We start from the raw sequence: 13,750 nt of genomic DNA, 5'->3' as shown, positions 1-13,750 counted from the left end.
GGCGACGGCAGAGAGGAAAGAAGCTACGGCAGAGGGTGGCAGCCGCGGGCACGCCCGGGCCTCGGTGGCGCCGGAGCGTCTCTGTGGGGCCGGGAACGCGGCGGTGCTTTGCAGAGTCACCTTGGCAAAGACGAAGTGAAATTCTCCTCCCCGCCAAGCGCAAGAGATGCGTTCCCTGACGAAAACAGCACGTTTTCAAGCGTTTGGGCAAGGGTGCCCTGCCCCTTGGGGTGCTTCCCCCTAGCCAAAGCTCTTGTCAGGTGGAAGCGCCAGCTGGGGGACGTTCCCCAAGCTGCTGTCTTTCCAAAAGTTGGGAGCTGCTCCTGGCTCCGTTTTCTCTTCTGCTAAAAAGCTGCTTTGTGCTCGACAAGCCACCGCTTACGCCTTTATTCTGGTGATTTGGAGGACTGCTGTACGTTAGGGTGGCCTCAGGCTCTTGGAGAAGTCACAGCAGAGCCACGCTGCGGGCAGGGCTGCGGCTTTTGCCCTGCGTGCTGGCCGCAGTCCCCCTTCCCCAGCCAGGTGAGCTGCCCGTCTGTTTACTTGGTTCTGACAATGACAGTAGCTGATTCCTGGAGCAGCTCTGGAGAAGTAATTCTGTGATGCCAGGTGCTTCTCCTTCATAAAAATCCTAAAGCAGCAAAGCATAATTATTCTCTGACTCACGCTCCTCTGTAAGGTGTTGCTAAATACCAAACAAATGAGCCTGATTCTGCCTTTGGCGGTACCAGGAAAAATCCAGCGTAACGCCAGCTGGGTAGGGAACATCACACTCACTCCAGTGTCATTAGGAGCAGAGTCTGTTTCCATTGTTTATTTCCGTTTAAATGTATATACATTCCTCCCTTGACACCTATGAGTATACTTAATTGTAGGAGTATCCACTGTCTTTACATTCTCCTGCTTTTGACTGTTTTTTGCTGCACTTATCCATATGTTAACTGAAATTAATCATATATGCTTCATTATCTGTCCTCCAATCTGTGCTTTGATCTTAGTTTGGGAAATAGTTTGAAAATCCCCCAACAGGTCTCTGATTTCTGGGAAGGGTTTCAACTTGTCTGACCCCACTATATAAAGGACATGCTGATAATGCAGCTGCTTCTGCGGCAGGCACACAGCGGAAACTGGATTACATCACAGTGAAGTGGAAGGGGAATTTTTTGAAGAAAATGAAGCAGCACATGTAAAGCCCCTAGAAATTAACAGTCTTTAAAGCTAAGAGAAATAATTGCAGTTACCTTGTCTGACCTAACTTTGCTGGTCAATTCTTGACTGAACTAGAACAGAACTTCCTAAACTAATTTATGTTATGAGAGCACGTGAGGTTCTGCCAGCTTTTTCCACAGGTGGTTCACGGCACCCTATTCGTCAGCAGAATTTAAGGATTTATTTGTTTTGCCTCAGTCTGCTTTGTAGTTTCCTTGACTTGCTTGGAAACCTCAAGGTCCCTGAGAAATTTTGAGAGTTCTCAGATACCATCAGTTCAGACAATTTGTAAATCCTTACAAATCCTATGATTTGTAAATCATAGGTTTCAGAACAACAACAGACAGGACCTCTGTTTGTTTGTTTTTCTACTGCAGATACTTTGAAGTTGACTATCAATCTGGCTGATGATCAGGGCAGTCTATCCTGGGGGTAACGCAGGGAGGAGAAAACCACACTGGGCTTCAAAGCAGAGGTCTGAGAAAATCTAAGTTAAAATGCCACTAAAATTCTCCTATAACTACTTAGACTTCTCTCTTGTAGCATACTTTGCTGCAATTTGATATTTCACCTCACCTTACTCTAATCCAAAATGATGTAAGAGGGAAGTTCCTTTTTTTTTTTTTTTTTTTATTTACACTAATGGAAGATGACCAATATTGTAGTACTGCTAATAGGTACCGGAACAAATATGGCATCTAATAGCTCTCCAATTTAAAGTTAAATTCAGAGGGTTTTGACCTAAAGCTCAACAATAACTCCACAGGGATTCTGTATACAAACACACAAAATGCACCCTTCACCGAAGGTCCAGGCGGAAGGGAGCGACATTACAGGAAACTGTTCTTGGAGAGCCCTTGTACTTGTCAGTCACAGGCTGCCGCAAACCAGGGAGGTTAACACACCATCTAATTATTTGATGGGATTCATATCCTTTCACAAATGTGATGAATAATGCACGTGTTTGATCAAGCCAGAGGAAAATTGTTCCTTCTCCAGCTTATTATTAACTCCTTGTTGTATAATGTACTTGAAATAAGTTTGTTCCATGGCATTTTAATATGTGGGTGGATGATATTCGTATGTGAGTAATTTTAACTGTTACACACACTTCTCTTTTATATTTGAATTGAAATTAGAGAACAAAAAAGTATCCTTTCCACCTGGGTTTGCCCCTGCTTAATGCAGGCATGTTGCCTACGATGGGTATTCTGCAGTTTTTGTCTACTCTAGCTTTGAAAGGCTGCAGCAATGGGGCTTAATCTGAAGAAAGGAGCTCATTACTGGTTTGTGTTTCTTGATATTCTGGCTTTATTTCCCATTTTTTTAGTTAATCTTATCACATGTTCAAATGTGTCCTTGAGACTGTTCAAAATATTTTCTCTTCCCTGTTGTTAAGCCTAGAATATCAGTGCATAGCTTTAATTTTTGTCTACTGCTTTTATTCTTACTAAACCAAACTGCATTTTAATAGCGATTTATCTTCAGTCCTCTACAGAGACCCATTTTTTGCAATTCAGAATAAGTGTATTTTAAGAATAAAGTCTTTTTTTTTTTTTTAAACAGCAATGAATGTTCATTCTCAGAGCCTTACAGAAATTTAAACAACTTCTGTACATCCCTTTGAGAGCACACACCGCTCCCAGATTTTCTGCTCCAACTCTCTTCATTCCAATTTCACAGGAACTTCGGAGGACTGCTGCTTTTCAGGACAACGGGCAAGACTGGGGTCCTGGAGCCCTCTGCTGGGTATATTATAGAAGGCAGACAACTGAAAGCGTAAGTCATTACTCTGAAAATGCTATTGCCATGCTCTCGTATTTCTTTCGCAGTTGATTACAAATGTGCTTAATTTGAAATCCAAAAGACGTTTCTTTCCGTTGCTCCTGGGAAGACTCATGTTATAATTTTAGAGTCTCACAGGTAAATTAATCTGCATCTCGAGGTTACAATTAGATTTGTTAGAGCCTTTTTGTCTTTACCCTTCCTTGGTAACAGGAAACTTCTATGCAAATATTTCCTTGGTTCTTTTTGTCACTCTTTACCTCCTCTTATTTACTGCTACATGTACATCTCATCATAGTTACAAAGGTCTTGTAGTCAAATAACAGACAATTCTGAGGTTGGCTCTGACAAATGAAGCTGTTTCATTCCTGTATTGTGACTTATTTAGCTTTCTAGTGTTCACAGGTATAAAAACTTTTTTTTTGTGGGTGACAGAGAACTGAGCAATTTATCTAAAAATAAATAGTGAAGTATGTGAATAATAAGTAAATGAATAATTTGTCTGTCATCCTTCTGTCAGGGAACTGACTGTGCTTTACATTTGTGTCTTATAATTTTATATACAGTAGGCTGGAGTACAGAAAGATGACATGTATTTCTAAAAGTCTCAGTATGAGTCTGTGGCAGAGCCAGAAAAAGGGATCAGGAATTTGTGTTCCCTGACTCATCCTACAGTTAGAAGTGTGCTACTTAGGAGCATTTCTGAGGATGTGAAAAAATAATTGGGGAACAAAGGATTTTTTCAGTCTCTGATTACAATGTGTTGAGCAAAGCTAGTCTATAAAGGGCCAGGGTGTCTCAATCTGCTCCTTCTATTTGGTCAACTGTAAAGGAGCAGTAAGAAGGTGATACTGAAGAGCCCTGAAGAGGCTTTTGTTAGGCAAAAGGCCCTTGATGCTGTTACATAGGATGGTGATGTACTTAAGCCAGTGGAAAAAGTAATTCTAAAGTTGGTGGTAGTTATAGCAAGAAGAACTTCCCAGCTGGCAATGTCAGATGATCCCACAGCTAGGAGGAGCTTTTAGACTGCTAGGTATTCGGACACAGTGTCCTGGGTGCGGATCTTGTAAGTGCTGCGTGCTCCACATTGGACGGCTTTTCTGAGCTTCTTGTAGGTGTAGCTAGTTAGAGTTCAGTAATAGGCTGGGTCTCAGTCATTGTGTATGACTCTCAGAATGCATGCTTTCTTTTTTATTTTTTGGCAAGTGTGATACAGGGCTTTCTCAGTACTATTTCTAGCCTTGGACAACAGTCTGCTACCGATGTTGTGCTGTTCTGAAGCAACTGGCACTTGCAGTATGAATACTGTTGTGATTTCTTGCACTTTACCTGTGAATGCAGGCCCTACTGCCAAGAACTTTCTGACCCTAGAATACTTCTTCTCAGCCATGTGCCAACGTAGATATTGGACAGTTTGCCAGTCCAAGCCCAAACTGTTTTAAATTTAATTTATTGGAAGCTTGTTAGTTTGTCATGTGTTATTATAGATAAAATATCGACAGGATCTGTTCTTCTGTTGCATTCATATGTGAAAGTCATTTTTGTCTTCTATTTTTTGTAGCAGCTAACTCAGCCAGAATGCAAGTGTGAAGGCTTTCCTTAATTTAGAGGAATTTTAAGAACTGGACAATTATGCTACATATTTAGCTATGTCTGAATGTCTCTGCATTTACATAATAAATGCCTGACTTTTGCAGTTGGCAGAACTAAAATATGGAGAGGATCAGAACATGATTTAAACACTCTGTCTTACTGCTATCTCTAAGTTCTTTTGTTCAGATGTATTTCTTTTGTTCGGATGGAATGGGAAAAATGTAGCTATTTCTGTACTGGGAAGAGCTCAGGACACTCGGGTTCTGATCCTCACCTCCCTTAGGTATTACCCTCATTTCACAGATGGACAAAGTAAGGCAAGAAACATGTCACCTTTTTTTTCTTTCAACACTTTGAAATCTGCTACTGAAAAGTGTATTAAAAAGCTACACACTTCTTATATAATTATGTAGCTTTTCTTTAACGTATCCAACAACTTCATCTCAGGCAGACTGAAAAGAGGAAGCGTACTCAGCTGGGATAATGTACCTGCCTGCAGAGCATTCTGATTAAATTATACACCATAAAATTTTGCTTGAGTAAATCATGTAATAAAAATAATAATATTAAGAAAAAGGATGCTGCCTTCAGGAGTTCCCTCAAGAGCTCCAGGCAATTTGTGTCTGATGGCTGTTATTTCTGATATCTGGAAACTATTCCCTGGATGTGTGTTCAGTTCCTTGTCTTCTTTTGATGCCCTGCTCTTGGAGGGTTCTGATTAAGATTTGACTGGCAAAGAGAAGAAGAGGGGAAAATGAGTTTGAAAAATTAGGGTTAGGAGACAAATTCGTTCTGAGCAGCGGTGAACAAAAGTTGCAGTATCTGAGAGCAGGCATGGCCTTCAAAGAAACGCTTAGTAATTTCAGTCAGGTTTCCGTAGGCACATACTAGCAAAACCGCTGTAACAAGCATACGCTGGAGGGTGAATGTTGTTAAATAGAACTTGCCATCTTCTAGTTTGGGCTGTACAGAAATTACCCTCTTCATACAGCACGGTCTGGTTAACCAGAAGGATAAGTTTACTCCCTTTCTTATTTTACTGTACTCCTGATTGCTTCCCGTGGAATCGGTTAGGCCTGCAGTCTGAGAGAAGTGCACTCATTTCCTTGAGGTAGCCCGGTGATTTTGCTTGCTGTCCAAGACCGAGTCCTTGACCCCGGTTTTGGGGCGGCAGCAGGCGGACTGAGGTGCGTGAGGAGGCCGGCAGCGCCGGGAAGCTGCCGAGGGCGGCTGCTGAGGATGAGCGCTAGGTGCCACTCTGCGGCCGCGGCAGGGGCCTCGCAGCTCCGCGGCGTCCCGGCGGAGAGGGCGAGGAGCGTTAGCGCCCGCAAAGCCCCGTGCGGGAGGGAGCCCGGCCGTGCTCCTTGCATTCCCCTCCAATGACGCTACCAGGACAAATAGCGAAAAGGTGAATCAGGGGCCACCGGTAGTGGATTCAGCCCCCACGTGAGTCAGGGCCAACAGCAGGTGCTTCAGATGGGAACTAAACCTCCAGAGTTAGCAAATGATCTCCCAGCTTCAATGGCTTTGTGCACAGGTGTCCTCACTTCTGACCTATTAGCCAGATGGGCTCAGAAGGAAGGAGGACGAGTGAGGTGAAAGGGCAGTTATAGCTCACTGGATGGGATTTCATGAGAGTTTAAGGATGATCTGAAGACCTGTGGCTCTTAGAGCATTTCTGCTGGTACAGTCCCTCTGCAGGTAGGTCTATAAAAGTCTGTGATCAATAGAAACGTGGTTAACAATCCCCTCCTTCACCATTCCCGTACATGTCCTAAACATTGCAGCATTGTACTGAGAACCAGATATCAAAACTGTCTATAATCTGACTAAACTAATGATGGGCGTGAGTCACAAACCTCAGCATGGGGTTTGTGCAGCTCAGAAGTTGCAGGAGTATCTGAAGAAAGGTTTGGCTTGTTGTCAAGATAAAGGCTAGTTGTGGAGTTTGGATTCAGATCAAGGCTGAAATGTGAACTAAATTTTTGATGGGGCAGCATCTTTTCTGGGAAGTGAGTCTGCTTTACTGAACAATTTGAAAGTGAATGCTTTGAAAGTGAACACTTTCTGTGAATGACCCAGACTATACATCTTTTAAAAAATACTCTCTGTTCATACAATGTAATGTTAGCAACATGAACATGTTGCTTCAAAGTACTGAAGAAGCTTCCTGAATAGGGGTGATGAAAGCAGAGAAAGATACATATGTTTATATATCTCCTTTTATATGGAAGGGTTTACCAATGTAACGTCAGAGTTGCGAGTTAACTGTGTGGCTTGTAGTCCTCAGCCTTCAAGATGAATACATGTCAGTCTGGAGGAAACAGGAAGGGATAAATCCTGGTAAAAATCCTAGTCATTGATGCGTATTATTTCTCTTCAATTACTTGGTATTTCTACATAATCAGGAATAGTGTGCAATGCATTGCTAAGTGAGTTACGTTGGTCTCAAATAGCAGGCTTACAGAGAAAATAAGATCTTCGCTGCTATTAGCTACAGGAGTCTTTCAGGCAGGAATGGTAGAGGTACATGTCTCACAGCTGAGTTTTTTGGAGTGCTAACTTCCCAGGGACATTAGCATTGCTTTGGTGGCCTTGTCTTGTGCAGCCCTCCTGTGTGAACTGTGATTGGGTTCAACCTTGTTATGGTGGAGCTGTGTGTGGGGAATTTGACCTTAACAGAGTTAAGTACTCAGAAAGAATTGCTCTTGACAGAGTGCACGTATAATGCCTTGTCCGGCTGTTTTATTCTCTTTACCAATTGGTCTGTACAAAGAATAAATACCTGTTACAGTAAATATCTCTTTGAGTTAGCTCAAATGGTAGAGGATTGTATTTTTGGTCCTGAAGTTCCTGTATTTGCTCCTTGCTGACCAGTTTAAACATCTGCTATGTGGGGGTCATAAACTTTACTAGTGAAATACAGCCAGCACGGGCTAGAAATTTTGTGGCACTTCAGTAGCCTGGCAAAATGGTTTCTAGTAAAAAGTAACAGAAAGAAATATTCTGTCTCTCCTGCTACTGCCTACCTTCTGGAAAAATTACCTTCTAGCAGAGTGATTGTTCAGTAATGTATAGAAAGCTCATACGTATTTTTCTGTCTGTCTATGAGTATGTGAAGGTGTGTTGTCCCGTGGTTGTCTAACCCCACTAAGTAATCCATCTGGGGTCCCCTAGGTGTGTGAACTAGAGCCTGGGTACTTATCTAAGGCAGGATGTTGAGTCAGTTTCTGTTTTCCCTAACGTGAATTTAAATGCAAGAAGTGACTACTTTGAAGTAGAGCATTCTCAGGTATTAAGGAAGGAGTTTGGTCTTTCATATTCAAATTACACTGCCATTGCACGCACACTCTTTTATCCATGAAGCCACCCAAGTCCTATCCTGGAATTTCAAGGTTTTCTGTCGGCAACATCCATCTTCTGTGGCCCTCCTCGTATTAGCATTGATCTACAGGGGAAATAGAGAACACGGCTGTGTTATTATATACCCAGCTGCAATTTCTGTTCTAGTGATTGAGTGTACATACAGAATTTTTGAAACATGGCCATTCTAACTTATTTTGTCTTCCTGTCAATAGCGTGGCACTTGTCCAAATTATGGATCGATATCAGCTGATCTTTTTATGTTAAACTGTAATGAAGTTGCCTCTCTTATTGGAGATGTGATCTTGCTTCAGGCAATGCTTTTAACTGAGAACTTTTGGAATGGAAATGGGGGAGAGGGGAAACAGAAGTGGAGGAAAGACATGGGGAGGAATGAGCAAAAGCCAGTGGGGAGAATAGCAGCAGAAAAAGAAAGAGGTAGGAATGGAGGAAGAGGGACTGGGTTCTGAAGAGAACTGGCTTGTTAGGATTTGTACTAGCATGGGTAAGAACTGTTGGCCTCTACTCTGTTGTTCAAAGTACTGTCAAAAAGCCAGTGGTAGACACTGGGAGTGAAAGCCTGGCTCTCTTGAAATCTCAGGCAACGTTACCTTTAAATTCTACTTGTGGTTGCCTCACTGTTTCATACAGTTTGTGAAACCAAATAATTTAAAGAACAGGGGAAAAATGGGATGAGGCAAGGAGTGGGGAATGAGAAATGTAAAAGGGGATATTAGATCAGCCATTCGTTCCCTTGCAGGGAAGCACTACAGGATCATCTCTACAGTGACTTCTCCAGGTCTTTATCTAGCTCTGAAGAGTTTCAGGATATCTGTGTTGTGCACTAGCTGTAGCACAGAATAGGTGAATGCCTATCATTTCATAGTGCTGCCCCTGCTTTTACTTTAACCTTATTTCACTTTCTTGGACAAAATGTAGAGGGAACTTTAGTAATCCCATTTCTAGGGTAAAAGGTTTGTGGAAGAAAGAGATGGTGTGTCAGGCTTTTAGAAGAAGAGTCTGGGGGGGACTATATTAATTTTATTTTATTGTGAAAAACAGCAAAGAGGGGAACTTGGTGGGTATGGAACTGATAGTCAATGGTTGATGTTAACACACGCTTTCCTTTCTAGGAGCAAAGTGATGCTGATATTTGGTCTTTTTCGTGAGGTGTTTAAGTTGGTTGCTTTTGTGGCCTCTCCCACAACTGTCTCTGAGCCACTCTCTGTTGCATCTCAGTTTGCGTTGCTATGGATATGTGCAAGCTGGAGAACCCAGAAATGCTTCAGAGTCCAAGTGTGCCTGTCTTTGTCCCGTATGGGAAGGGAGGGGTATGCCTGAGCATGCACCAGTTTATACACCAGTTCCCCCTGGTTTCTCTGCGGAGGCAGGTAGGCACACCAATAGGGAGGGAGCTGTGGGACACACTAGGCTGGTCCCTGAGCTGGCTGACAGGAGGATGGGGAGCCTGGGGGCCATTGCAGCAAGGACCTCTTGCTCAGAGTAAATGAAGCCAGTCTTGCATTCTAGCTCTCCTCTACAGAGTATATGGAGTTCCCTGGAGGGATTCTTCCACTGAGTCTCCATTGGTGTGTAGTCCCAACCAGCAGAGCTTTGCTTTTAGGTAATTGTATGTAAAAGATCATTAGTTTCTTATGTAGTTTCTACTTTCCCTTCCTCTTGTTCTGATCTCTTGCAGCCCTACAAAGCAGGATAGGAAAAATAGCAAAACATATCTATACAGGTATATATTACTTTTTATCTGCAAGGGTCTCCTTTAATTCCTTTTCTTGTCATTATCTCACCTTTCTCACTTAGAAGGATATTTCACTGCTGTTTTGTCTTGGCACTTCCACAATTTGCTTGGTGAACTATATGAAAGTACTATTAGAAGAAAAATTCTGAACCGTCTTACCCCACAGTGCATAGACATGAACAGAGTCTGCAATAAAAAGAGAGGGAATCTCTTTATGAAAGTAATTCTTAAACGGGAGTTATCCAAGAGCTTTGCTTAATTAAGGGTATTTTGTAGGAGGCCTAAGCTCTTATATGATGCTCACATTCAGCCTGTTCTTTATTCTCTTCCTCTTTTTTCCTATTACATTTTACCACAGTTTTTGCTGTCATTCTTCCCGACACCGCCCCCCCCCGCCCCCGACTGTACCAGTTTATAGCTCTTTCTGGGTTAGGAAGCTGTGTATGTACATCTTTCTAAATGTTATTATTACTCTTATTTACTTCATGGTAGCATCTAGAATGACCCATACAAGCACGGAGTGTTGGATTTGAGAAACATATGACAAGATCTTCATAAGACTTGAAAATGTTTGGGTAGGGCAGATAGATAGAAAAACTGAGATAAGTAAGGAATATTGAGAAACAAAGCAAATGGTTTGTTTACAGTCAGACAACTGTAGCTGAGTTTGGAATTGAATTTATATTGCACAGTCTCATATGGATACCTTTAATCCCAAGGATATACTTTCCTTCTTGGAGCCTTAAGCAAAGAATACCTAAACAAGACTATATCTAAATATCTCAAGACACTTTCCTGTTTCTTAGGGCCTTGGTAAGTGAGGGCAGTGTTGTTATTCTAGTTTGGCAGGTGAAGTACTGAGGCACAAAGACAATAATGTAAATCTGCATTTTAAGTTCTTGCTCAATCATTCCATCTTAGACAAAAAATTCTTTTTCTTCTACATCATCTATGTTTTATTTCTGAACTGTTTCATAAACAGAATACATGTCAGCTTGGACGATTTACATGCAGACTGTTGAATAAAGATGGATTGTGAAACTGGAGAGGGGTAAATCCTGTTGTAGTCTAACTTTACTCATAGTAAAAGAGTTACACCACCAATGAATTTGCCCCACTACTCTGGAAATTAGAAGTCAGGCTTAAAGGCAGGTGTAAAAATGAGGGGCAATCATGACTGTGGGAGCACTGTATGGGAGAATTGTGTGCGTTACAAGGGAACAAAAATGATAGAATTGTAGTTCAGGGTCTTGTCTGTCTTCTGTTAGCAAACAGGTTACCATAATTGGTTTAAACCCATTCCTGGTAAAATTAAATTGATTCCAGTGGATTTACACCAGGGATTAATTTATTCTTCAGTTTCATCATTTTTCAAGCTCAGAAGGACTGTTAGCTTGTATACTGTGGCCTGCTGCATACCACAGGCTGTAGAATTTCACCCAGTTGTTCAGGATCAAACCTAGTAACTGGTACGTTGTGAAAAAAGGCATCTTTCTGCTCTGAAAAGTCTTAAGAAATGGAGGAAGTGCTGTTGGAAGCTTGGTCCAGTGATCAATCGTTCTTTTTCTTGAACAAGGCTGAGACTTTGGTTCTGTTCCTAATTCTGTGGCAGTCAAACTTCCTCTCTGTGCCTTAATTTCCCTGCCGATAGCTTGGAGATAGGATACTTAATCTCATCTGGAAGTAAACTTAAAATTCACAGCAGAAGACTGATAAATGTGAATAAAATATCACTCTATGATTGTAGTCAGCTCTCTCCTTTATCCTTTTTGTTCTTCTGTTTCTCATTTTGCTTTTCCTATCCATAGGTCTCTGATATTTTCACTGAAGGCAGTAAATGATGTGCTGACCTTCTACTGTCTTCTGATTGTATCTACTAAAATTTTATCTATGTTTTCTTAAAGGAAAATACAAATTAAAACAATTTTAGAGAAAATCGCATCTATTCGAATAGAGAAAATACCAAGTTAGCCTTTCATTTGTTCATATTACAGCACTTCAAGAACATGTTTTGTTGCTGTTATTTATGTAGCTGTGTAATGAGACAGGAGGTTCGCAAGGTTTTTTGTTCCATGTTACATTTCAGCTTTCTTTTAGTAATTACTGTAGCAAATCTGTCTGCCAAGGATCTCATAGCTGTGTCACTTAACTTTTGGGACAATTATGGCAATGTTGAAGTTGGAGTTCAGATTTTGTGTCTCAAAACACATGGTTTCAAGCGCCCAGAGACAGTGGTATATAGGGCTTGTGTTATGTTTCTATCCAGGAGAGCCTGTGGCCTGCAACCCAGGGACTTGGTTCTGGATTATCTCCTGTTTCAAGCTGGGCATTTGTAGCTCTCGATGCCAGTATAAAAGAGAACTGACTTACATTTTCCTTGTTGATAAGTTTTAGGGATAGGGACTGACAGCTGGAGGCTCTGTAAAGAAAGGACCTGTAACCAAATGGACCCATGGGATATAGGCACTTCGTTAGAGTTCAATATTATAGTGACAGGTACCTTAGAGGTAAGATCTAAAGATTAGATTATATGGCAAATGGAAGCCCCAGTTTCCACGTGTGATTTGCTGTCAGTAATGGTGTCATGGGCATGAGTGTCTTGAGCAATACATGCATCACTGACAGGAAAGGCTCAGGAAGACAGTGCAGCCTCTCTGCTTCTTATCTTGGTTTGGCATTTTATTAGATGCTAGGATCAGTTTAGTCCCTGTTGTTTCCACAAACAATATGACGCTCTTGCCTGCAGACTGCTTTACGAAGGGTTGGCCCCTCTCAAGCCCCACCAACAACAGCTTTGTAGTTGCTCTTGCTCCCCTGTTATTTGCGAGCCAAGAGATACCACACAATCACTGTCGTCTTTGCCTCTGTAGGTCTTAGAGATTGATAACGGTTGCTATTTTCCCCAAACCTTCTTGGTGCTTTTCCAGTTCCCTCTTCAGCTGATACTCCTAGATCCCCCTCTCCTGTTCCTGATGGTTTGGAAGGCTTGGTCCTGGGGGCTTGTCCTGCCCCTCCAGCGTTCACCTTGCCTGGTGCTGCCTTGTTGCAGCCTTGGTCCCCAGGGGCTTGTGTGTTCTGCCTCTCCAGCGTTTGCCTTGCCTGGTGCAGCATTCAAGTGACACCTTAATAAAAAGCTTTCCTCCCTTATCTCCTCTCTGCTGCTGTGTCACTGGGCTGGGGATCAGGTTCCCATCTCTTTCACACGCACACCTGGTCATAAAACACTGGGTTTGTTTTTAACCTCAAACCAGGGAGCTTTAATTAAAGAGACAGTGACCTCTTTTATGAGTTTGCTCGCATAGGGTTTCAGGGCTATTGTCACATACAGCTCACATAACAGTGCACCATCGCACAAAGCTCCATTTACACATCCTTCCCCAGCTTTTTTCCTCTCCTCTTTTTGTTTTCCAAACGCAGAAGGAGGTTGTTTTCTTGTTTACCCCTAGGCAAAGTTGTCTCTCATGTTAGTAGCCTATGGCTAACAGTCTCTTTGAAGAGAACCTACCTTTCTTACTAAAAACACATAGATGTCATTAGACTTGGAGAAATGTTGTTCTCTAATCTATGCAGGAAATCATCTTCCTCTCCCTAAATTTGCTGGATATGAATGACTAGTTAAAAAGGATCTCACCCTCTGCTCCATTGTCCTTAGGTAGTTCTCATAGCTGTAAGATGGAATTTTTGTGTTTCTTATGACAAATACTTCTTAGTATTCATTGTTGTATTTACCTGTATTCATTAATTTTCAGGTGTAATAAGTAGTCAATAGCAACAAATAGATTTTTTTTTTTTTTTTTTTTTTTTTTAATATATACACTCAAGAATGATATGCGCAGGGACAGGCAGTAAAACTTCTCCACAGTTTTACACAGAATAGTTTACACGTAATTTACAGAAAAATGTTCACAAATACACACACATGTATTCCCATGCACATGTATTCAAAGATACACAAACAGAAAGACACACAGGAGCACATATGCAGACCAGAACTTAAATTTGAGGTATGCAGGCTTCTGAAAAAGGCACTTGTGCACAGAAAAG

The sequence above is a fragment of the Platalea leucorodia genome (assembly GCF_965183815.1).
Source record: "Platalea leucorodia genome assembly, chromosome: 4".
Lineage (NCBI taxonomy): Eukaryota > Metazoa > Chordata > Aves > Pelecaniformes > Threskiornithidae > Platalea > Platalea leucorodia.
Note: the sequence above shows the minus strand (reverse complement) of the source record.